Raw genomic sequence first — 26,188 nt, 5'->3', positions numbered from 1 at the left:
TTTTTATTTACCTTGTATTAGAATATGGGGCATTTAATGATATATCTTAGTTGCAAAACCAGAAATACTCCCATTTAAAAAAAATTATGAGGCCCTAATATTGATTTAGGAGTACGCTGTGAATTGACTTAATGCATTTTCCTACTTTGATATTGTTCTGTGAAAGGATCTAGAAATTACTAGATATTGTTGAAATATTGTACAGGGTTCACTGGTGTGCTTGTCAGTAAAAAGGAGAAAGGACATAGTAGAGTGAGTCCACAAAAGGGCTATAAGGAAGACTGAAGGGACTGGAGAATCCAATATATGATGAGCAACTAAGAAAACTAGGATTACTCATCCTGGAGCCAGAAGCTTTTCAGTGGTACCCAGTAAGAGCAAAGAAAATGTAAGAAAACATTTTACTGTATGGTAAGAGTGGTAGAGCAGTGGGACATAAATAGGAGTTGCAGAATCTCCAATTTGGTAATTATTCAGAACCTGATCGGAGGTGGTCCCAGTAGTCCTCATCACTATCTGCAACTACTTAAAAGGAGGTTGTGCCAAAGAAGGTGTTTCTTTCTTTTCTCAGGTGACAAGCAATAAGAGGCAAGGAAATGATCTCAAGTTGTATTAGGGAGGTTTGGGCTGGATATTAGAAAAAAATCTTTCACAGAGATGTGTTTATCAAACCATAGAATGGTTTGGGTTGGAAAGCTCCTGCAAGATCATCTATTTCCAATACCCCCGCTGTTATGCATTACAATGGGCTGCCTAATGAAGTGGTGGAATCCCTATGCCTGGAGATATTTACAAGGTGTGTGATGCTGTACTAAGGTTTAGTGACAGAACTCAGTAGATCAGGATGACGGTTGGACCTGATTATCTTGATGATCTTGATTCTGTGACTCTGGGCAGGCTGCTGTTTCTTTGAGCATGGGGGCTGCTGAAACGATACCCAAAAGTTCCTTCCAGCCTTAACACTTTCATGGTTCTGTAAATCGGATTTAAGTGAGAATCCAGAAGTCAAAGATAGGATATTTTCCTCTGTGATATTGATGTTTTAGCCCTGTAATAAAGTACCATACCTGTTGCAATTCTCACATAGTTTCTAAAATCCTACTGAAGGGCCTAAGATTGCCAACTTGTAATTTACCTCTTTAGGACTCGATTATAAGCACTGCACATTCAAAAGCAGTCTATATGCTAGCAAATTAACCATACTGTTCCCTGGCACTGAGGCAGATTGGAATGAGAGAATCAGCATTCAGAATGTTCAACTCTCCTACCTTCCAAAGAGGATGGCATCATCCCAGCTGCCTAGTGCAGTGGTCCTTGGCCAGAGCTTGCTCCTGCACCATATCCAGAAATTGTCTGGGATGAGATTTGTTGGCCTGGACTGGAGATGTTCTGGGACCGTTTTTACAATTTAACTTTGAAAGCGATAGTTTCCAGCCTTTGAGAACATTTTTCAACACTGTACAACTTCTAAGTACAGATCCATGTATTTCACAGTATCACAGTTTTGTGTGGGAAGGGACCTTAGAGATCATCAAATCCAACCCCCGGGACTCGAGCCTCCTGTGTAGCAGAGCGGCACTTCTACCACTTGCTCCACACGGGGGATTCAAACCTGGGCCTCTGGTGTTGCAAAGTGGTGTGCTTAACCACTGCACCACCGGAGGCACACATTTCCTTGCTCTGTTTTAAAAACATTGTTTTATTTAATTGAAAAATAAAGGATAACATTGTGCAGACATTAAAAAATCCAAAGAAAAAAAAAAAAAAGAAAAAAAAAGCCTAATCCCTACTCTTATTTCCCAAAATTTTACAATTATTCTTCATCTCTTGTGAAATTCTACCTGGAATAGTGTGTTTGTCTCTGGGACCTACAGTGTAAGACAGACCTAGACCTGCTAGAGTGGATCCAGTGGAGGGACATGAATATCAGAGGGCTGAAGCACCTTGTATTGGTGGTAACTACACAGCTGTTAACAAGAATGGTAACTACACAGATGGTAGTAGAAGCATAGAACGTATAAGGAAAAAGGGGAACTAACCAGTGATGACACTAGGAGCTGAGGCAGTCTTCACTAGCAAGCAATCTCCAAGAGATGCTGCCTCAGTGAGGGTCAGCCCTTAAATGAGGTCTCAGAGGAGGTGCTCCTGTGCTCCTGCAGCTGACCCCACACTTGCCTCAGCTGATTAATCAGTGGTTCACACTGTGATTACCAATACACACCTCTCATATGAAGAAAGGCTGAGAGAGTTGAACTTTTTTAACCTAGAGGACAGAAGGCTTCAGGAAGAGTGGCCTTCTGGTATTTAAAGATGGCCTACAATAAAGATGAGGAGGCACATTTTATCAAGGAGTGCAGTGACAGGATAAGGACTAACAGTTTTAAACAAAAAGAGGTAGGTTTATATTAGGTACAAAGAAGTAGTTCACCATGAGGGTGGTAAGGCTCTGGAAAAGGCTGCCGATAATAGTTGTGGATGTCCCATCCCTGGAGATATTCAGTGCTGGGCTGGATGTGGCCATGGGCAGCCTGGTCTGGTGACTGAATAGAAGATGTCCCTGCTCATGGCAATAGGTTTTGAAACTTGATGGTATTTAAGAGCACTTCCAATGCAAGCCCTTCCTATAATTCTGTGATTTATGATAGAGTCTTCTTGGAGGCTGTTTGGAAACCAGGATCCTGGATAAGTTTACTCCAGTATCACAGAGATTATTCTCTCTGAAACAAGACAATTTATCTTGTACTTAGCTTATTCCTCAGTGATCGTATGCTTCCTTCTTGTTCCACCATGAATGACCAATTTCCCTTTACCTTCTCTCTTCTGTTCAAAAACTTTTTGTGTTGCTTCATTTTATAGGTTCCTGCTAGTGCCATGGTTTCTCTGATTTTCTTCTGGAAATTCTGCAGTTTCTTTCTTTTTTTTTTTTTTTTTTTCCTTGCCAATTACTCGATTTTCCAAGTTATGCTTTCTCCTTAACATACCACTATCTAATGAATGTAGCCATTAATTACCTTCTATTATGCCCATCAGTCTTGCGGGGATTTTCTAGAGCAGTGATTCTCAATCTTTTTTAATCCATAGAAAATGTAACTGTTTTTAAAAGAGTAAAAATATTTCAAAAAATATACACAGATAATCTTATGCAGTATTGCCAGCCTTTATTTGGAAACAAAAAATATGAGCATCGGTTCATTATTTTATTATAATAATTATTTTAATGGAGCATGAAAACATGTCGAGGTTTTTTTCCCTTTCCCCAAATCAAGTACACAATTATTTTGTGAATTACACTCCTGCAGGCAACTAAGTACCAAAAGAATATAGTAGTTGAGATAAAAATGAAGAAATTCACATGCATCTGGGGTATTGAAATGAATCATAGAATCACCTGGGTTGGAAAAGATCTTCATCAGCTCCAGCTATCAATCTGACCTACTAAGTCCTGTCACCAAACCATGTCTCTTGGTGCCACATCAAGACATTTCTTGAATACTGTCAAGAATGGGGGCTCCATTGCTTCACTGCCATGAGCAACCTCTTTCATTGTTTAATCACTGTCTCTATGAAGAAATTCTTTCTAATATCCAGTCTAAACCTCTGCTGATGCAATGTGAGCTGTTTTGTAGTCTAAGAGTGCAAAAAAGGGCCTATCATAGAATCATAGAATTACCCAGGTTGGAAAAGACCTTGAAGATCATCAAGTCCAACCTCAGCCTAACCAGTACCCTAACTCTAAAAACCCTCCACTAAATCATATCCCTGAGTACCACATCCAAATGGCTCTTAAACANCCTATTCCAGTACCTAACTACCCTTTCTGTAAAGTTCTTCCTAATATCCAACCTAAACTTGCTCTGGCGCAATTTGAGGCCATTTCCCCTTGTCCTGTCACTTGTCACTAGTGAGAAGAGACCTGCCCCACTCTCACTGTAAGAACCTTTCAGGTACTGGAATACTTGGCGATAAGGTCAGCCTCCTTTTCCCCAGACTAAACAGCCCCAGCTCCCTCAGCCTCTCCTCGTAGGGCTGATTCTCCAAGCCCTTCACGAGCCTCGTTGCCCTTCTCTGGACCTGCTCCAGTACCTCCATGTCTTTCCTGTGCTGAGGTGCCCAAAACTGAACACAGTACCCGAGGTGAGGCCTCACCAATGCTGAGTACAGGGGCAGGATGTCTTCCCTAGTCCTGCTCACCACACCATTAATGGGACAGTATGGGAAAAGTATGGGACAGTATGAAAAAGACTACAACAGGGAAAAGGAAAGGGAAAGAGAAAAGGAAAGGAAAATGAAAATGAAGAAGAAAGGGAAAAGGAAAGGGAAAGGGAAACAAAGGGAAAAGATGAGAGAAGAGGGAAGTGGAAATGCAAATGAAAAGGAAAGAAGAGAGCACTCATAATATACAGCAGTGGATCTTTTACACAGCCTAGATAGTATGGGCAAGCATATTTATATGCAGAACTGAAAAAAAAGTTGAGTATATTTCAGTCAGTTTTTCTAAAATATGATTAATTGTGGTTATCAAATAGTAACTGAACAGAATTTACATCCTCCACACCTAGGTTAAAATTCCCTGAAAAAAAAAAAGGTGCTTGTGAATATCTGCCTGCATTATAACCACTGTTTGACTTAACCCCTATATGCATATGCATAATTTTTGTGACAATTTTGATGCTGTTGACAAGGTATTTAGAGTACCTAAAGATTCCAGTATGTCCCCATTTGTTATTCATAGCTTTGAGCCAGCTCACACATTTCTACCATCTCTGTTTCACCTATCCAACAATTTGCAATTATTTTTTTTCCCCCAAGAGATCACATTTTGCTGGTTTGCAGACAATTTTGGGATAACAAAGCTTGAGGCTGAAAACATTTCCCTTAATACTGAAAACATGAGATGTAGCATTCCATTCATAAAGTTAGATCTTTTTTGGGAGATGAAGGTCCTCGTCTACTCCCTGTCTGCAGTAAGTGGGTGATTCTTGCATGATTGATGGGGATGAAGGCTGAGAGCTCAGCATATTTTCTGAGATGCAAACTGTGGGAGAAGAGAGTCTATTTTAGTATTTTTTTTTCTTCCTATTTTTCTTTTCTGTAGATAGTGTTATGCAGTACTGCTTGAGTGTGGTCATTGACCTGGTTAGTAAGGTGAAGTTGCTAAATAACCTTGGTGTGATTAACTACAAGAAGCCAGGAGATCAAAGGACTACCCACTATTTAAAAAGCTCTTAGGAGAGAAAGACACAGAGAAGGGGGTCAGTTCTTAGATGCTGATTCTGTTGGGAGCAGACAGTGATGGAAGAGGAAGAATTCGCTGGTAAAGGAAAAAGAAATTCTTTTTTTCTTGTAAGGTATGTGTAGTATGCCTCTTTATTCTCCAACTGAACCAAAACTTTTGTTGTGTCATCTGTGGCTTCAAGCCTGATACAGCTAATTGGTTTGCATTTTTAATGTTTGTTTTGATACCAAAAAACCTGATGTCAACATGCTAAGTAAATAAATGCTATAAGTGCACTCCCCATGGAAAAAATGAAGCAGTGTTGTTTTCTATGAAGGCAGAACAGTATCTCTTCTGTCTAGGTTCATGTATCCTCAGACTTGCACCTTTTTTTCCACTAAATAAGAGTGAAAAGGCCTGAAAAAAAGAGTGTTAAATCAGGGAACCTGTCAGTAAACTGCCCAGTATAGCTGCACAAAAGGATCAGCAGCTATAACCCAATTAAACACAGCTATTTTACAGTCCACTACTGCTCATCTGAAAATGTATTCCAGTGTTCACTGATTACTTCTCCAAACCATTTTTCTCCAGTGCTAGCAAACTTCTCCTTAGGAATACTGAACATTTGGCTGCAGCTCCTGAAACTCAAAGGGAAGATGATAGTGAAAAGAACAACCACAGGGGAATAGTGCAACCAGAAGAAATTAGTAAGTAAAACTGTCATGGTTTTATGATTTTTGGTTACATCATAACATCATGTAGTGCACTGGGAGTTAAAGTGTTAATGCTCCAGTTCTGGGTACCTGCCCAGAAGAGAAGAACTACATTCCCCAGGGGGCTTTGCAGTCAGAGAGGAGATAGAACTCCTGGTAAGGTCACCTGATCAGGCTTTTCTCTTTGTCACTCTTCTCCTTCACCTCTCCTCACTGCTGCCCATCCCAACTGCACGCATCACTTCAGTATTACTGTAAGGCCTACAGCTTTCAGATACTCTCTCATTTTATTTGATTTATTACCTTCAATTCTAATTGTATTGTATTATAATGTGTTATCCTGCCTTCCAATATCATATTTAGTAAATTACTTTTTTTCTCCTCAGATCGTTGCCGCTGTTTTTAATTATTTTGGGGTCCCCTGTTTCCCTTTTCAGGAGGCGTGGATTTTGTGAAATCCCTCCACCCTACTCATCATGGTATTGGGCTGAACCAGCCTGCAAACCACTGACAAAACATTCTCTGCATCTTGAACACAAAGTAAGGGCTTCACAGGTGTGCATAGAAAAAGGTACAGTTAACTACTTAAAAGGTCATCTCAAGGAATGTTTCAGTTAGGGTATCCTTTCTCTTTTAGTTCTGTTTCTGGTTTATGAGTCCAAGGTAAGGAACCAATCTATTGCTTTTTTAATGTGATCATTCTAATAGCTAAGCCAAGCCATTTCTAACTTTGCTTTTATAGATTGCATGACTTCAGCCAGCACTGATCTGAATGTTCTTCTGCTTACCTATGTGTGAGGAAAAACCTCTCCCAAAAAACTTGTACGCAGATGAGATTACATATTTCCCACCAACACATTCAGTATTGGACATGCTAGAAACCATCTTTATTCCAGGAAGTGTCTTTGAAGAAATCAAAACCAACATTCCTACAAACTTCTGATTATGTGAAATACATATTTTTAAAGCTTAGTTTATTGCTGAAACTCCATCTTACCTAGTTTGATATACTCTGATTATTACCCTACTCATCGGCTGAACAATTTGTTTCAGGAAGTCTCATCATGAAATCTGAAAAAGAGGAATCTTACAATTCCGAGTCAGTATTAGCAAATTAGACCATCTGAGGTTATTATCTTCTGTCTACAGATCTCCTGATAGATCTACCACCTACAGACAGTCATTTTGCAAACATGGGTCTCTAACAGAGGATTGTATATTTGTGCAAATTACAAATGACTTCATGAAGAGTGTAGAAAATATCCTGCGATTACTGTTCCTTATCATATATTTCTGAGATTGCAACTCCCTGTGAAGACAAATAATTTATCTGCTATGTGGCACTACAAAATGTATTAAGAAAGAGTCATGAGAAATGAACCTGGATCACTGCACATCTCTCTTGCTTCATTCTGGTTATCTGAGCCAGATGCAAACCAGTAAGCTCTTAAAACTTGTCAGAGCCCTGATTGCATCCGTGGTGCTCAGTTGCAGCTTAATTGACATGTTTTATGACATTCTGAACACCACATGGTCTAAGAAGTGCAATCCCACATCTGGGGAAATGAAATGCCAGCAGACAGGGCTTTCTCCCCCATGTTTTGTTTATTTAGAGTGACCTTATTCTATAATCACTAATTTCTGAAAATAAATCACATAGCACTCATTTCCCAATAAACTGGTATTTATTCGCCTTAGGTTATCAGCGCCACGGTTTTGCCTCATTTCTTTATCTCCACGTGGTAAAGTCCTGGTATAAATTTTCTTTATCCTTTACAGACCTCTGTTTCAGTTCACTTTAAATGACTAATTTGCCTAAATAGCCTTCAGTTTGCCTTGGAACTTTTTCAGCTGAACATGGTAAGAAAATAAAAGAATGTATATCATCTATTTAAGCAATTGCCCCTTAACATCTCTAAAATTATGCAGAATATTTTTCTAAGTGGCAATAATGCTTACTACTCATTTTCTGCCTATTTTTGTCCTTTGTCCTCATTTCTGTAACCGAGCCCACTGTCATCTGGTAGAAATATTTACCAGTTGGATCTGAATTGGCTTGGTAACAGTGAGAACACATCTGGAGTCTAGACTCAGCGGCTCTATGGGCAGGGTCATATCTCTGCGCTACATCAGCCCCAGCGCCTATTTCTGTTTACATAGGTGGTGTGCGGCATCATCTGTTTCAGCTGTCAGACACTGCAAGCCCCCCGCTCCCTCCCACCGCCAAGGGACTGGCCCCCTCCCCTCCTCCCTGACCCTGGCCATCCCACCGTTATCAGCTGGAGACAGGAAGCAGGGGACCTCTGGCATGCACAATGGGAGGGGAGGGGGAAGAAAACCTCTGCAATCATAAACTGGTGTTATTGGCGTACCAGCACCGCATGCCTGCTCTGCAGGACTTGGTTATGAGTGGTACCTTTGCTTGACAGAGGAGGAGGCTGTATAAAACATGCTAGGGACAGAATAGTCTTTTGGTATGCAGGGAACAGTGCTACAAATTCTTATAAAAATCCTTTGATTTTTCTTTTTTTTTTTTTTTTTTTTTTTTTTGTTTTTGTTTTTTTTTTTCCTAATTAAAATGTGTGCCTAAGCCCCAAGGATTTTAAAGCTAGGGAGAGTACTAACATGTTTTTCTGAATACTGCTGTTTACCTCAAGGAAGGGACTGAAATAAACGCAGAAATTTTATCATGTTACAGCATATAGCCATAGGAAGTTATTATGACAAGAATTTTGTCTCATGACAACCCTGAGGTATCTGAATTTCTATAATGTGTGAAACAGTTTCTCTGTATGTTTGCAAATGAGTCAGGACATTTGGGGATAAAAAATATTACACAATAGTGCTTCATTACTTCTATAAACCCAGATGATGGGATTTTCTTTTCTTTGCAAAATGAACCGGTCAGAAGAGTGGGGACCATCATGTCAAATGAAGTATACATGCAAAAAAGAACATGTATTAACACAAAGCCCAGTTTTGATTCAGGTTGAGAAGCAGCCCAGTGTTCCACCAGAGCTTTAACATGAGAAGGCATGAACAGATTGAGCTGATCACACAGACAGCTAGTGAGATGGAGACAACACATTGCCTCCTGGATAGGTACTATATGGCATGTATAATACACACTTTTAAATAAAGGGTTATGGCAATGGGGTTTCTCTGAATTTAATACCTCCTATTTTATGATGTTGTTCTACAACATGAAGGTGAATACCGGTATGGCAGAAGAGGTTGAATGTTTCCATCAGTATTTCATTACATTTTGATGCCATGTGACAGATGGCAACAGAGAGGCACTCTGACAGAATGACATCTAACATGGAAGTGCATATGAAGCAAAGGTATGGAACTGAATTCCTCCATGTGGAAAAAATGGAACCCATGGACATGCACTGATACTTGGTGAGCATGTATGGAGTCCAAACAGTGAATGGTGTGTTTCAGTAGTGGTGACAGCAAAGTGAAAGACAAGCTGCTTTTAGGGTGACCATGCATAGCTGTCACACTGTGACTGGACTATTTGATCTTAGTGGTCTTATCTGCCCATAATGAAAGATGGGTGGTGATGCACTGTAACAGTTTGCCCAGGGAGGTTGTGGATGCCCCATCCCTGGAGGCATTCAAGGCCAGGATGGATGTAGCTCTGGACAGCCTGGTCTAGTGGTTGGCGGCCCTGCTCATAGCAGTGGGGTCGAAACTAGGTGATCGTTGAGGTCCTTTTCAACCCAGGCCATTATATGATTCTATGAATCTATGAATCTATGAATGTTTCTATGAAATGAAGAATAACTTGATCAGCTATCTTTGTAAATCGGTAGATTACAACCAGAGAACTGTGTACAATGGAGTGGTGACATGAATTCCCCATCTAAGAAAAAGTTCAAGATGCAGCTGGTAAAGTGGTGTGCACCATCTTTTGGGATAGGAAAGGTGTGATCTGTATGAATTCCTAGAACCTGGACATGCAATCAGCTTATCACAACATCACAGTGCTGACAAAGCTGAAGACTAAAACTTCCAAAGCCAGATGACAGAAGAAGACAAACTTTCTCTTATAACATGATGATGCCAGGCCCCATACCAGTTTGAAAAGCATGGAGCTCATTTTCAGTCTTGGCTGGGCTGTCCTAACATACTCACATTATAGTCCAAGTTTGGTGTCTTCTGAATTCTGGATGTTTGAGCTGATGAAAGGTATACCGTGCGGGCAATATTCTCTTAGCAATAATGCTGTCACCACTGCTGTGAAAAAGTGGGTCACCTCTACTGGTGTGCACTTATATACAAGCACAGCATGAAGACTCTTGTACATTGCTGGTGAAAATACATAGCTAATGTTGGTGACTGTGTTCTATCAAATGGCATTATTGTGCTCTTTGTATCTGTTGGAGTTTCCATGGAAATTAAATAGGAGGCATTACTTTTGGCATGACTTACATATATTACTGTCACTCTTAAAATTATTAGCAAATATTTATAGGGGCAAAACAGTGTTGTCCTCATTTCATTGCACAATGTGCAATCAGGTCCTATCAACACTGAGAGTAATTCTGTTCACACTTAAAAATAATAGACCAATTTATACAATCACACTTTTATCAGTAAACATCGTCTGTGTATAGTTGGAGCCAATATGCTTGAAAGAGAACAAACACAATTTTGTTAAAGGGGAAGAGTGTGCTCAACAGTCTACTGCATTTCACACCATCAACAAAATGGAAAACTAAGCTATTACTTCTAGAACAAATTCTGCCCAGATCCCTAAGATCTGTACCATCTTCTTTAACATAAAGGGGCTGTGTAATAGTGAGTTAAAAAAGAGATTGCAAAGTATTCTGGTATTGGTGATGTGGCAAAACTCAGAAATAATCCTGTTTGACTTAATCTGCAGAGCAGTTGGCAGAGCAGGCAATATTTATAATGTTTTCAAAGATAATTTTTCTTGTGAACTCAGAATCAAATTTTAAAAAGTGAGCAGTGTTAGCTCAATTCAGCACATGCAGGAGACAGTGTTAATGTATCTTTTGACTTTAACTGCAGCAGAACTTAGCTAATGCTAGTACTTTTAAACTACCACCACATCACTTTAAAAGCACCACTTTTCAAAAATATATATATATTTTCTTTACAATAAAATGACTTGGTTTTCAAAGTTGAGAGCCAAAAACTGTCTACAAAAGATCTGTATATTAGGATGGAGATTTCCTTTCAAACAGCTTGGTTTGGAGCCACCACAAAACAAAGCTAGTTGGATCCTCTATAAACAAGAAAATTTATTTCAGATCATATATCATGGCTCTTGGATGTAATAATTTCCCAAATAAAAATGGTGAAAATTGCTCCCATTATGATGCAAGAGATAAGTTTGCAAAAGTATAATACCCAGAAAGTACACAAGCATGTTCTTTTTATCATACATCGTATCACAACATTTTGATAAATTCCTGTTTATTTACTTGGGTGCATTAAGGAGGTGCTTAAAAAATTACAGACAGCACAGATAGAATAATTAGAACTTTTTTTTTCTTTAATCTGATGCATACAAAAAATTACATGATACATGACGCTGTGCAGAGCTAGCAGAAGTAATATGGTTCAGTTCATAAAACTTGCCTGTGAAGAGAATCTCAAAGTATTCTGAAAAACTCAGAAAGGCTCATACTGTAAGACTATTTTAGTATCACTGAAATAAAAATGCAAGAGTAGTGTTAGATTATATTCAGTTATACTATTGAGTCAAAGCTTGCTGAAGGACATGGATGAACAAGTCCAAGTTAGTCCTGGTCAAGAGTTGGGTAATCCTTTGTCTGAGGGACACAGATGGACAAGGCCAGGGGCAAGGAGAGAGAGGTATAAACTACAGATGAATGTCCGTGAAGTGGTGTTTCCATCTCAAGGAAGATGGCCATCTCTGGGAGTGCTTCACATGACTCTTACCCAAGCACCCAGGAATGTTACTTAGGCAGGAAAAAGGAGGATAAAAGGGGGAGTAGCAACCATGAAGTTAGGTTTTCTGACATGAGATTCCTCACAACCTGACACCTGCATGCTGAAGAAGATGCCTGCATGCTGAAGAACAAGAAAGGTTTCTGCCATCAGATTCCTCACAACGTGATGCTCGTGTGCTGAAGAAGAACGAGAAGGTGTCTGCCATCAGATCCCTCGCTATGGATGTCCTGCTCACTGATGGATTCTCCTGGAATCCTGCTGCCTGCTCCCGGACTTACCCTGTGACTCCCTCCTGATACCCTCTTGTGGCCCAAGGCCTTCCATGCTGCTGCTGCTGCTCTCCTCCCCTGTGCTTTTGCCTCAGACCATCAGAACATCTTGCAACAGGATCGCTGCTGGATCCTGGTGGTGACTATCCCTCCAACCACGGCAGATGGTATAAAGCTAAAAGGTATCAGCACTGGTATCTGACCAGGAGCGCTCTATGGGTGTAGAGTTATCAATCCACTAATTCTCCTCATTGTTTTCTATATTTTCTTTTGCTAGTGGCAAGTACAAAAAGCTTTCAGGATCAAACTCAGCTCTACTGCCTTTGAATGAATGAAGGACAACTTGCATCATATAATCATAGAATCATAAAATGGCCTCGGTTGGAAGGGACCTCAAGGATCATCAAGCTCAAACCCCTCTGTTTTCCTAGATGTCACATACAACACTACATTTGCTTTTCTTTCACAATAACCCTTGACTCCTAAATTTTCCTGCCCCTTGTCCAGTGATAGGGAAACTCATGAAAGTGTGAAACATGCTGTAGTTTTTCACTGCACTTTGAGTGGAGGTGTTAGAAATCATATATCTGAATCTTTTCTCAGAATCTTGGGTTTTGGGAAATGTACACTGCAAAGTGCGAAGGCAAGTTTTTCAGAAGGCCTCATGGTCTGATTTTTTCAGCTTTATATGGAAACTTGCTCATGGACATGTTGCAATTCTCCTTGCAACCTGTAGAAAATCTTTTAAGGTTGGCCATAGGGTGCAAATAGTTCTAAAAAATTTGTCAACCCATTCTGGCATTAATAAAATGGAAACTGAGAAGTCTAGAAGTCTAACACTGAGGACCTACTAGAAAGCATATATTGGATAATTTGAGTAGCAATGAAAATTTACCTTGCTTTTAACTTCCCAGAAAGAGTTTCTCTTAAGAAAAACGAAGTTGGAATTGTGCCATAAATGTAGGGGTAGCATGAAGTTACTAAAGCTAAAAGACTATGACAGAAATTAGTAACTAACATTTCCTCAGCAATAACTATTTCATGGGGGAACTGCAAGGGATGGGAAAGAAATGTGATATGTCTACAGAAAGTTTGCTCAGATAATACACCTGGAGCTCTCTCAAATGTTTGGAGAGCATTCAGGAACCATGGCTTGAATGGGCAGAGAATGTAGTCTGAGTCTGTGGTACTACAGTGTTGCAGCTGGCTGCCTTCAGTCAAGTTATTCCATCAAAGACTTTGTGCTGATGTAGTTTTATACCAGTAGATGTTTTTATTCACAGTTGATATGAACAACTCTGGGGTGATCTGTGCAAGAGTACCGCTTAATGGGAGCGAGCTACTAGTGTTTTGGATGAATAGTGTTTAGTTTTAAGCAAAAAAAGATTAGAATAAAAATCTGACTAAACTGAATTCTTTAAAAAGAGTAACCATGAGCAGTCAGACCGCACAGTGTTTAATGCTCTCATTCATTTAAGCAAAGTCAGAAGTCTCCAGAACTATCAAAATGGGTGATGGGAGAGGGAAACAGTGACTTTCAGACTTAATGTAGTAAGTGTTAAGTGTAGTAGGATCGCTTGTTTCTAGACCACCACTGCAAATCTGTCTCAGCTAAGAAGAGTGGAAAATCATAGCTGTGTAAAAACTGTTTATTCTCAGACATGAAAAGAGTCAGAGATCTTAGTCAAATTTCTGTGGGTAAATCTCTGTGTACTTAAGCTCACCACCACAATGGACAGCACATGGCACTTGGCATCCACCCCATGCTGTAAGTGTATGCACAGGGACAATATTATCATGGTAACTTCTAGAAATAAACATTGCATTCTGGGTTTTTACTCACCCTGGCAAAAGTGAAGAAAAACTTGAAGTCAAGCACTGAAAAGGAATTTGCTTCCCAAACATCTTTGGATTATAGTGTTACTCTGGCAACTTTTACTGTGGATAAATTCATGAAATGGAGAGGGTCTTGTTAAGATAGTGGATGTGGCTGTAATTTTGGTCTGCTATAGAAAGTATGGAACCAGATGTGGAAGTTAATGTAGGAAAGGAACACTGAAGGAGAATAAACAGATGGTGAATAAAATAAGACCTTTCTGTCTCATATTTATGAAGAAGTCACATGTAAGAAAATGAACTTCTAAGAACCCACTGTGAGCAATGAAATAGGAGAGTTTGAAAGAATGAGCCTGAGTCTGATCCTATTAAATAAACTCCGATGTGAAAGAGCATCATGACATGCCTTACTCAAGAACTATAAATCCTATCACAAAGATTTTTGCCATCAAGATTTAGTATCTACAGTATGCTGCACACATTGCTGGATCAGCTCTATCCTGCAGTCTTGTTGATAGTTCTTTGAAAAACAAGTATTCTTTGGTCATCATTCAATCAAATTTACACTTTCCAATCATTCCATGTGTAAGTGTAATTTACACTTCATTCAATCAAAATTATTTGAAATGCATTAGTTTTCTATCAACCCTACACATTACAGTGTACAGCTTTCAGTCAGGATTCCCTTTGCAATGGTAGCATTTACGCTGGTAAGGGATCCTGGTCTCAAATCCTTTCACTCAAATAATCCACCTACTACAATTTATTTCAAATGAGAAAAATGTTATTTTATTATGAAGTAAGAAGGGACATCATTTTCCTACTGCTACATTATGCAACAACAACAAATCTGATCTCACCAGCTGCTTTTAAGGTGAGAAGAGATTGATCTGATTTCAGACAATACTGTCATGAAATGCAATGAGAATTCAAAACATGAGGGAATCCTCACTTTATGTTCATAAGGCTGCTGCTGTAGGGACCGAAAGTATACCTTCTTAACATGAGGCCAAAATAAACCCACAGCATTTTTTGTTTTGCTGATAGCAGTAGCAGAAGAGAAACATGTACTTTGCATTTCTTTGCTCATCTTAGACACCCTTAATCGTATATATTCTGATGGAAAAATGATGTAAATGGTAGAAATTCTTTGTTGAATTACTATGGAAATTATTACAACGTTATATTTGCTTTTGAGATGAATTACATGAATTACATGAACACATCTTATATGTGTTCACTTAAGGTTCTGTGTTTAATGCTGCATGAAGAATGACCATGAAAATAAAGAAGGAAAAAAAAGATCTGGATGCAATTACATAGTTCAATTTTGACTTTCCTCAGTGACTAAATACAAAACAACCCAATTGAAATAATCCATGGATTTTTCTATGTTTCTAGAAAATTGCAACAATTAAAAAAATCTGAACTCTGCAATAGATGTAAAACACAAGTCAGTAATATGGGACATATGTTACAGCAATGTTGACACTTGAACTCTTAATGGAATTTTACATTTGAAATTCTATCAGTTGTTCATTTTCTACTGATTGAACACAATGAGCTCCTCGTGGCTTCTAGATTTTGTCCAGAAGTGAATTAGATATGAATGTCATTTAGAATCTTAGAGAAAAAGATAGAACCTACACTTGAAGTTTTCCTGGGCAGTTTTTAAAAATGGCAGATGTAAAGGAAGGAGAAGAATCTGAACAAGAGATTAAATCTTTTGTCTTATCTTTTTGAAAAGACGCATGTCATATTTCATGGAAAACTATACATAAATAAATTAGAAAGATGTGGAAATGCTGAGTATGGGAAAAAATTCCTGGTTTAGAATTTATTCTTGTAACAGCAAGAGACAGTCAATATTATGTAGTCTCTCTCTTGTATATGTCAAAACTCTTCTGATGACAGGAAATTGGGCTGTAAGCCAATTGGAGAACAATGAAGCTGTTTCTTTCAAAACTGTTCTTATTTCTTTAAGAGCGGGAAAGATATGTAAAATCCTATGTGTAATGACCATTAAGTCAAATGAAATATTAACTTTAAAGTTTGTTCTTATTAGGTTAAAGGATATCTTGTTAGTTATTTCTTAAACCTTATTACAACAACCCCCCAGTCAATAGCTACGGGCTGGTTCGGCCCAGCTCTGTGACTAGTGGGGCGGAGGTCCCCATGGATCCAAACTCTGGGAAAGAGGAAAGTGGAAAAAGGGAAATGATAGGGAGATGGGCCTAAAAACAAAACAGCAACAGGTAAAAGACTGATCTTGCTTCGAAGAAGGCAAAGATTAAAATAGTGGCCCCTGGGTTTGTAGAGACAGTGACAAGGTTCAGCTGCCTCATGGGGAAGACCTGGAATATAATGGTCTTGATGGAAATTACAGACTCTGGTCATACTGAAACTTTGGAACTTCACAGTACTTTACATTTCTTGGGTTTGGTATGTGTTCAGTTCATACCCTCACTCCACGTTGGAAGGAGCCTTTGGGAAGGATCATGGCACTGAATCACAGTCCAAGGCCACTGAAGGCTGGAAGCAACCTCTGGAGCTCATTTTGTCCAATCCCCTTGCTAAAGCAGGGTTACCTAGACCAGGAAGCTTTTGACTATCTCCAACGAGGGAGACCTACCAGCCCCTCTGAACAGCCTGACTGTGTGCTCAGTCACAGTCTCAATAATGAAATATTTCCTTTTTGTTGTTGGTTTGTGAAAGTAGCTGTAAAACAGAAGTCTGATAATGCATCAGTACAGGTTGGGGGATGACCTGCTGAAGAGAAGCTCTGCAGAGAAGGACCTGGGTGTCCTGGTGGCCATGAGCCAGCAGTGTGCCCTTGTGGCCAAGAAGGCCAATGGTATCCTGGGGGGCATTAAAAAGAGCATGGCAAACAAGGCAAAGGAGGTGATCTTCCCCCTCTTCTCTTTTCTGATTAGACCACTTCTAGAATACAGTGTCCAGTTCTGAGCTTCCCAGTTCAGAAAAGAGAGGGATCTCCTAGATGGAGTCCAACGGATGGCCACAAAGATGATAAAGGGCCTGGAGCATCTCCCATATGAGGAAAGGCTGAGAAATCTGAGTCTCTTCAATCTGAGGAAAAGAAGACTGAGGGGAGATCTGATGAATGATTATAAATGTCTAAAGGGAGGTGGGAGGCAAATGGATGAGGCCAGGCTCTTTTTGGTGGTGTGTAGTGATAGGACAATCAGTACTGGCCTCAAACTTGAACATAGGAAATTCCATACTAACATGTGAAAGAACTTCCTTATGGTAAGTGTGATGGAGTGCTGGAACAGGTTGCCAGAGAGGTTGTGGTACTTCCTTTTATGGAGATATTCAATACCTGTCTGTAAGCTTACCTGTGTGATCTGTTGTAGATGTCACCCTGTCCTTGGAGGTGTTCAAGGCCAGGTTGGATATGACCCTGGGCAACCTGATCTAGTAGTGGAAGTTTGGTGGCCCTGCCAGGCAGGGGGGTTGGAACTTCATCATCCTTGAGGTCCCTTCCAACCCGGGTCATTCTGTGATTCTGTGTGATTTCCATTCTTGTATTTTTTTTACAAACTTCTATCCTTCTGTTTTCTGTGTAGAAACCTAAGTATCAAAATACCACAGCAAAGACAGCTCTCAAGATATTTCAGTCTTAGAGCCGGAAGAATTCAGATTCTTTTAAGACTTCCAGTTAAATTTTCAAAACCAAGAGCATTCAGATAAGCACCCAATCTGATTGGCAATATTCTGAACTGAAACCAAATGTGTAAATGTGAAAATTTACCTCCTTGCAACCAATAAGGAGATCAACAAGGAGACAATTCTAAATTATTTTGATGTAATCAGTAAAAGTCCATTATAATGAATGTTGAATTAGACTAGCTTTAGGCTCTAAGCACTGCTTGTACATGGCATGTATTATATTGGTTTACAGAAACAGCAGACTGCATACTGAAACCTTTTAAAAAGTACATTAATGAGAATACTGGAAAAAGTGTTAACATATGTATATACAAACATCTATAAATGGATTCGGCCCTTAATACACATTTCAGCATTTGGCATTTGCGGTATAACTAGATTACACCATTTTGGATCATTACTATATCTTTTTTTCTGGGAAAGAAATAACTTTTCCAAAGTAAGTGAATGACCATAAACACTGGCTGTTTATCATACAATACCTTTCTTTATAGTGTCTGCATCATTGCTTAATCAGAGAATGGTAAGCACTGCAAACAGTACAATGCAATAAATACAAGTACCTTCTTTAAGTTCTTAAATTGACCTTGTGTGACTCAGTTTTTTTTTGTTTTTTTTTTCAACTTCAGACCCACTCAAATTAAGTCACTCTAACTCTTTTGATTTGGTGTGTTTAGTGTTTGTTTTTCAGGGAGTAGCTGAAATAAATCCTATTTTGTCTAAACAGGTGTTTGTGGGAAAAACACATAGAAATATTATTTATTAAACCAAGACAGTTCACTTGGCAGAAAAACAAACAAACAAACAAACATAGAAAATAATTTTAATAAGCACAACAAGGGGAAAGGGAGCATTTGGTGACTGTATAATAAGGCCCTAATCCAGAGTTCACCAACTTGTCAGGACTTGGCAAGCTAGAAAGACTGTTAAGAAAGGCTGGAAAGCAGATCCTGATTGTACATGGTCCATTTCTATCTACATGTACAATGGGTGAAAAAACTCATCTGTCCAAACAGATCGTGGGACAGCTGAAGTTTTTAAAGATATTTTGCCTTTACCTTCATGCTGATTCCAGCTTCTAATACTGAAACAAAAAATATGCAATTGCCACGTGGAATGCTTAATAGTAAGGAATTAATAGACACATGCTAATTCTGTTAGCAGCACAGAAAAAAATTATCTACTTTTTGGAAGCTGGAATGGAAAATTTTAAATTCACTTCCCACATTTTTTAAATTATTAGAATTTCTGAGCAGTAACAAAACACAGAATTAGATTATGGAGCAGAAAAAAACAATTCCCCTTGGTATATCTAAGCAGCTCATTTATTTATCCTGAAAACAAGCCAAATCTCCAAAAACTGGTTGCAATTTCACTGGTTCAATACATTTCAGCTACCAAACTGCTAAGCCTTGCATGTCTAAGAGATTATATTATCAAATGAAATACCTAATCTCTAAAGTTCAGTGGGATCGTGTATTTAAAGCTTCTCAACTTAAAGACAAGCTCCTCAAAATCCAAGAACAATTTACCCAAACATAGAAGCAAATAGGGCTTTGAATGGGGAACTTAAACTGAATTAAAAAATGGAAATGTAGAGCTGGAAGGTGAAAGCAGGGACAGGCAACCAAGGAGAAATATTGTATAACACAGACATTGTAGGATGAACTTGGGAAAGTCAGACCTTGACTAGAGTGGAAACTGGTGAGGAATACAAATAATATGAATTGTTTCTATAGGCCTTAATATTAGTAGAGGAAATAGCAGGGAAAATGTAGCTAGTGACAAAGAGAGAAGGCAACCTCATGCAGAGGTCAAAGAGAAGGGGAGAAGGCTGAGGAGAAGTCTTTTTTCAGGCCTCTCAGGTCTTCATGTCAATTAACAGTATTTGTGGAGGAGAGGAGCTACTCACAGGGAAGGAAAAGGATCACATTAGTGACTACTTAGATGAACCTGCTTTTCAGGTTCCATGGGACCTGACATGATGTATCCAAGCATGTTGAGGGAGTTGGCTAATTGATATTTTGTCTTCGATACCAGTGCTGGTAAAGTCTTCATGCAGAACGTACCCTTAGCAAGTCTGTGTGCAACACCAGTCTAGGCAAGCAACTGGAGGATGGGACTTTCGTACAAGGGGCCTCAGCAGGCTCAAAGAACAAGAATCTCATGAAGTTCAGCAGAAGAAAATGCGAAGTCTTGTATTTGAAAAATAATAATAAAAAAATCCTATTCACTAATACAAACTAGAGACTGAGTATCTTATAAGAAGATCTAGAACAAAGTATCTGGGAGTCCTTGCAGGCTTGAAATTAAAATCAATGTCTAGACTGTATCAGCAATAAATTTCTAATCCATTGATAATTCTCACTGAAGAGTATCATGATTACTTCTTATGATTACATTAAAAGTTTTAGGGCATTTCTTGCTTCTTTGGCAGTATGTTTAGTAATTGTATCAGATCTTGTATTTGTAGATAATAATCTGCATTTTGTTCAGATATCAGATTAATTAAGGAGTTTCAAAATATTCTCATCAATGAGTGATCCTGCCTCAGCTGAGCACCCTGACTGAATCTTGACGAAGCATCTACTTGTTCTAATGAAAGGTGGTTTTCAGTTTTGCCCCTTTGTATATACTGCCTGTGTAAGTGAAGGAGCTTCTCTAGCCCTCCAGATACATCAGCAATGCGGTATCTTTCCGAAGAAAAAGGTCATGTCTTCTCTTTTAGCATTTCTTTTCCAAGGAAATCCACATTATTAAAATTATTGATATTTCTCTTTTCTTCCAAGGAAACCATGTTCACAAAGGAGAATCAATACATTTTCAGTATCTGAAAAGGCTTAATTCACAATCTATTAATGGCAAAGGATTTTGAAGACTCCTTTGTTTTGTTCTGGTCAAAAGCAAGTTCTCAAATAAAGATGTATATTTCTCCCTGTAGCAGCACTCCAAAAAGCAAAGGCAGAATCAATATTTTTGAAAGAGTTTCTTTCACTCAGGAATTTAGAAAAATTGCTGTGTTCAATTTCAGAACTTACACAAGAATTAGAATGGTAATAATTTATGTGACAGAACAATATGCAAGAAACAGTACAGGTCAGCTTAGTGACAGTGGGACATTGATGGACTAACTACGGTATGGTTTAATTCCTTAAGTTCTTGTAAAACGAATGAGAGACCAGGACCAGGAATTTTGAGCAAAGTACCTATTTGTGGGAAAGTTTTATTCAAAAGTAAAATGAGACAGTGAAAAATGGTATTCACTGAAAAGGCAAATATAAGGTTTTAAGGTTTTTTAGAACCAAAAGGATTTTAAAGCAGGAAAATAGTTGTAAGTGTTTAAGTTATAGGCAGAGGCTTAAACTCTTTGCTGGCTTTGACCCACTAAGTGCTATTATTCAATTAGATATATTGAGGGAAATTAAATGCAGAGATAAAAGAAATTTCCCTTACGCTGCTGAATACAAGAAGGGAAGTAAAATTGCCTGTTCCTGAACAGATGTTAATTGGCTCTTCTTTTCACAAGAGTCAAGCTTAAGCAAATACCAAATTTCCAAATCCAGTTGAAAGGCAAAAGAAACAGAAATGTTATGACAGACGTTGAAAACTGCTGTCCAGGCTGGTAGCCAGGCCACCTGAGACCAAACAAGAACAGCAGGAAGCCAGCAATAATCATTACTGCCTCAGAAGAACCACAGACATGTATTGTAGAAATGGAGAATGAAAGATACCGGATGAATCAGGGAGGTGCTCTTGAATTACTAGAGACATCTCAGATAGCTCTTGAAAGTGGAGAAATAGTTGAAATTCTGACTTTTATTTTTATTTTTAAATGAGGGATGAATAAGTCAGGCTATGTCCTTCTAGGAAGCATCATTATAAATATCAGGCATGTCCAGTAGAAATCGTATCCATCTGAGACTGCAGCCTACCCAGCCTTTTCATTTCTGAGCCACAAGTATCCTAACAAGGTATGCAATTAATTGGAATTTTGCTATGCTGGCAAAATGTTAGCATTTCAGAAATATATTCACCTCATAGATTAATCATGATAGCAAAATGATGTCAGCTAAAAACATTTACAGTATCAGAGTAGGATTGAAGGAATTACATTTTAATATTGTTATCATGATGCTGTAAGGACTTTAATCACATTAATGTGCACTGAATATTTTTAAGAACCTAATAAAATGATCTAGCTATTAATAATAGGAATTCCTCGATTTTTTACTTCTAAAAATGCTGGATGTGAAAAATCATGGTCATTGTTTCTATAAGATGAGGTCTTTTAGGCTATGCCTAATGCCACTTTAACATGGTAAGGGTAGGGTCCATTTCACTGAGTGCCAGGCTCCAATTCTGCATTTCTATACTGGCCCCAGACTCACCTTTTAATGAAAGAACACAGAACAATTTATCTATAGTCTATTTTAATCTTTCTTTTTTTTTTGGTTCAACGAAGTGCCTATTTATTTTTTTCCCACTGACTTGCTCTTTGTCTGTCTACCAGTAACAGATTCCATAGTATAGATACTGTTGAACTACTGTATCATCTGAGAAAACCTGTTTCCAGTGAGATTAGATAGCCAGCTCCCATGCATATTGTGCATTATAGATGCTTACATTTGGCTAGATAAATGCTGCTCTAAATGCTGAAATCTTTGGGAGAAATTCAACTTAATACATCTAATTCACATTATTCTATTATAAGATTACACTGAGGCACCCAGACCCACATGTACTTTTTCAACTTTTTAACAGCCTAAACAGATTTATCTACATTTTTCTCTTTGCATAGACTTTTTCATTTACCACATGAACATATTTTATTTTCTTGTGTGTAACTGGTGACAGAAGAGAAATATACCGTTGTCAGTCAAAGCCTCTTAGTCTAACTGAAAGATCTGTTGTTACTGTAGTAAATAGATGAGATTTGTGGGAATAAATGGCCAATCCTTTTTCACTTTTGTATTCCTGCTGAAATGCCCATTGTATTTCACTGAAAGTAAAAATGACACATTTCAAAAGCATTGGATTGTCCCATGAAATAGAACAATCCACAGCATGTTAACGCATTTTTTTTCCATTTCATTTTGCCCCAAACTACAAGAAATAACATTGTTTTAAAAAAATAATAGTAATCATTCTCATCAGTTTCTAAGTAATGGATTTTCCTAACATTTCAGGCTTTTAATTCTGTTTTGTTTTTTTCCACGGAGAAGATGGAAAAACCCCTAAATCGATTCAAACTCGCTTTTCAAATGTGCTCCCTTCCCTTGCAGAAACAAATTACCATCATCTCTGCGAGATTTAATTGCTTTTAGTCCAAAAAAACACCCCTTCTGCACAGAGGAATGAAGCAGAAGAAGAAATGCTGGATGAGAAAAGTGTGTTCTGAGTTGTTCTTCTCAGTTGACTCAGGGTTACTTGTCTGTTAACATACAGTATTTTGTGCATCACAAAGAAGTTAGTAATACCCTCGTTAAAATGAGGAGCTGAAATCTTTGTTCACCTACAGTGAACAGATGAGGTGCTTTTGCAGAAAGAAAGGAAAAAAAGAGAAAAGAAAGAAGGAAAAAGAAAGGAAAAGGGATGAGAAAGTGAGGGGGGGCCGGGGGCAGAGAGGGAAGAAAAAGAGAAATAGAAAAAGAAAGGAGAGAAAGAGAGAAAGTAGGAAAGCAGAAAGGAGAGGAAAGCATCAAATACTGATGATAATACGTGCCCGCATGAAGAAAAAAGCCAGGAAGGGAGGGAGGAGGGAGGGAAGGAGGAAGGAAGGAAGGAAGAGGAAAGGAAGAAGGAAGGAAGGAAGGAAGGAAGGAAGGAAGGAAGGAAGGAGAAGGAAGGAAGGAAGGAAGGAAGGAAGGAAAGGAAGGAAGGAAGGAAGGAAGGAAGGAAGGAAGGAAGGAAGGAAGGAAGGAAGGAAGGAAGGAAGGAAGGAAGGAAGGAAGGAAGGAAGGAAGGAAGAAGGGAAGAGAAAAGAGAGAAAGAAAGAGAGAAAGAGGGAGAAAGAGAAAGAGAGAGAGAAAGAGAGAGAGAAGAGAGAGAAAGAGAAATAGAAAGAGAGAAAGAGAGAAAGAGAGAAAGAGAAAAAGAAAGAGAGAAAAAAGAGAAGAGAAAGAAAGAAAGAAAGAAAGAAAGAAAGAAAGAAAGAAAGAAAGAAAGAAAAGAAAGAAAGAAAGAAAGAAAGAAAGAAAGAAAGAAAGAAAGAAAGAAAGAAGAAAGAAAGAGAAAGAGATTTGATGTAAGTTAACCATATTTCTGAGCAGTGGGTCCAGCCCAAAATGATTGGCCAATCATGTCTAACATAAAGGAGCCTGAAATAATAAGATTTCATAAGGTCAGGGTCACGACTTTATTTATTTATTTTCTTCCCTAGTGAAATGTTGCTTTTGAAAGTGACACTGAGCTATGGTAGGCAGCGGTACTAAAGGAAACATCTTGTTTACGAATGTCAGCCAGCAATTAGCGTCATTTAAAGAGTGGAACCACAACTGCTGTTTTTTATTAGCTTTGAAAACCCCATCTCTTTCTTGTGGCCACGTTTTAAGAAGCAAAGTAGACAGCAAGACTCTGAAACCAGTTCATAAATAGTTGATTTCATATTTTAAAATCTTGCCTATAACTGTCACCCCCCTCGCGTGGATCACAGATGGTGAAGAACTAATTTGTTACTGTTTGATAACGGCTTTTATGTATCAAAGCTCTTATTTACTACTCTGTGGGGGGAAATGACAGACTAAAAGCAATTATGTGTTTTTCTTTCAGTTTTTCTTTAACCACTGTGCTCTTTGGCTCTTTTTTTTTTTTCTTTTTTTTTCTTTTTTTTTTTTTCTTTCTTTCCACTCCCAACATGTTTCTTATTTGAAATATAGCATTGTGAATCTTTTACATATGTTGGTTCTCATTTAACCCTCTTTCTGGGTTTTCAAGAATGCATCTGGCAAGGCAGATCAGCTGTAATCTTTCATGATTGTTTATAATGGCCCAGTGATAAGTAATAACACTCAGGGGTGTCTCCCGGTAACAGCGTATTACATTTCAGTATTAAAAATGCAAATTGGGACTTTGCTTTTGAAGATTGTCAGGAAAATGTTTCAAGAAGGTAGAATAGCTACTAGGATGTCCATAAGTGAAATGCCCCCCCCCCCCCCTCCACCACGTGGGACCTTCTGCTGGTAGATTTTCTGGAGAAGCCCCCCCATGTCCTCCTTCTTTTCCCCAAACAAATAAATAAGTGAAGAGATTTTTCTCTGCACACAGTATTAAGTAACCAATGTCAAATCTTTTGGCCCTGGAAAGTCATGAACTCTTTTATCTTTCCATTCTTTTTTTTATTTTATTTTTACTTTTTTTCCCCCCTTGCTATTGATAGTCAAACCGGTCACTTGGGGATGCCAGCACAAATGACTCTGCCGTGGGTGCATGTCTCCCTGTACTGCACTGCAGCAGAACTGGCAAGGCTGAGACGCTAGCTTCTGCCCATATCTTCGTTTGAAATAAACATAAAATGTCCCAATTTGTTTATGGCTATGTCTGATTTTGTATTCAAGCTGGTGCATGTTGATGCACTCCATTAGTTTAAATCAAAGTTTGGTGCATGAACACCATGGTGAATTTGACCTGTAGAGTAGAATTCAACTTACTAAAGCACGAGTGAAAGACAAAAAATGCTATGATGTATAAGATGCTTCAACATAACAGTGCATATCATAATCATGGTTACAAGCTGAAAGAAACGTTGTCCTATTATCATTGAAATCAAGATCAATTTTTCCAGATACTTAAATAAGAAGAGTAAGTCATCATAGGAAAAAAAAACATGGAAAGATTACATGTTTTTGTTTGTCCTATTATACTCTTTGTTTCCTGGCTCTCTTTGCCTGTTTTGCCCTCCTCTTCTTCTTCCATACTGCTCTGAGACTGGCATTGGTAGGTGCCTGTTGACATCAGTGGGACTGTTTGTAGATCAATATACTGATGAGCATAAGGAGGGATGTAGTGTTCCCAGAATATAAACATATACAGATAACACACTTCCATAATCTCTGAGGCTGGTCTTTTAACAAGATCTTAGATTACCAGGAAGAAATATGAAGGAAACTCAGGAAGACAGAAAAGGAGAGAAAAAAAGATGAAAGAATTTAAGGAGCTAGTATGTCTGTTTAAAGATGAAACATAATAATATAACCCTCCTTACAACAAAAATATAGGAGTAGTGCTTATTACCAGGCTTTAATACCAGAAACATTCAATAGAATCCATAAATCACTTCCACATGTTTTTGAATAAATCTCCGTCCTGTATTTTACAAATTGCTTTCTCAAGACACAGTTTGAGTAAGGTCAGCAATCTTTTTCTCCTCTTGTTTGACTTTCTCAGGGTGAAATTCACCTCTGGCAGTTGTCAAGAGCAAGACCTATGTCTCTGAACTCTTGCCTAAGCCAATTGATCTCCAGTGAGAGTTATATTTAGGCTAATCATGTCCACTGTGTCTGGATGTGGCAATGAAA

Source organism: Coturnix japonica, chromosome 3 (assembly GCF_001577835.2).
Source record: "Coturnix japonica isolate 7356 chromosome 3, Coturnix japonica 2.1, whole genome shotgun sequence".
In the NCBI taxonomy this organism is placed as follows: Eukaryota; Metazoa; Chordata; class Aves; order Galliformes; family Phasianidae; genus Coturnix; species Coturnix japonica.
This window is presented reverse-complemented; position numbering follows the sequence as displayed.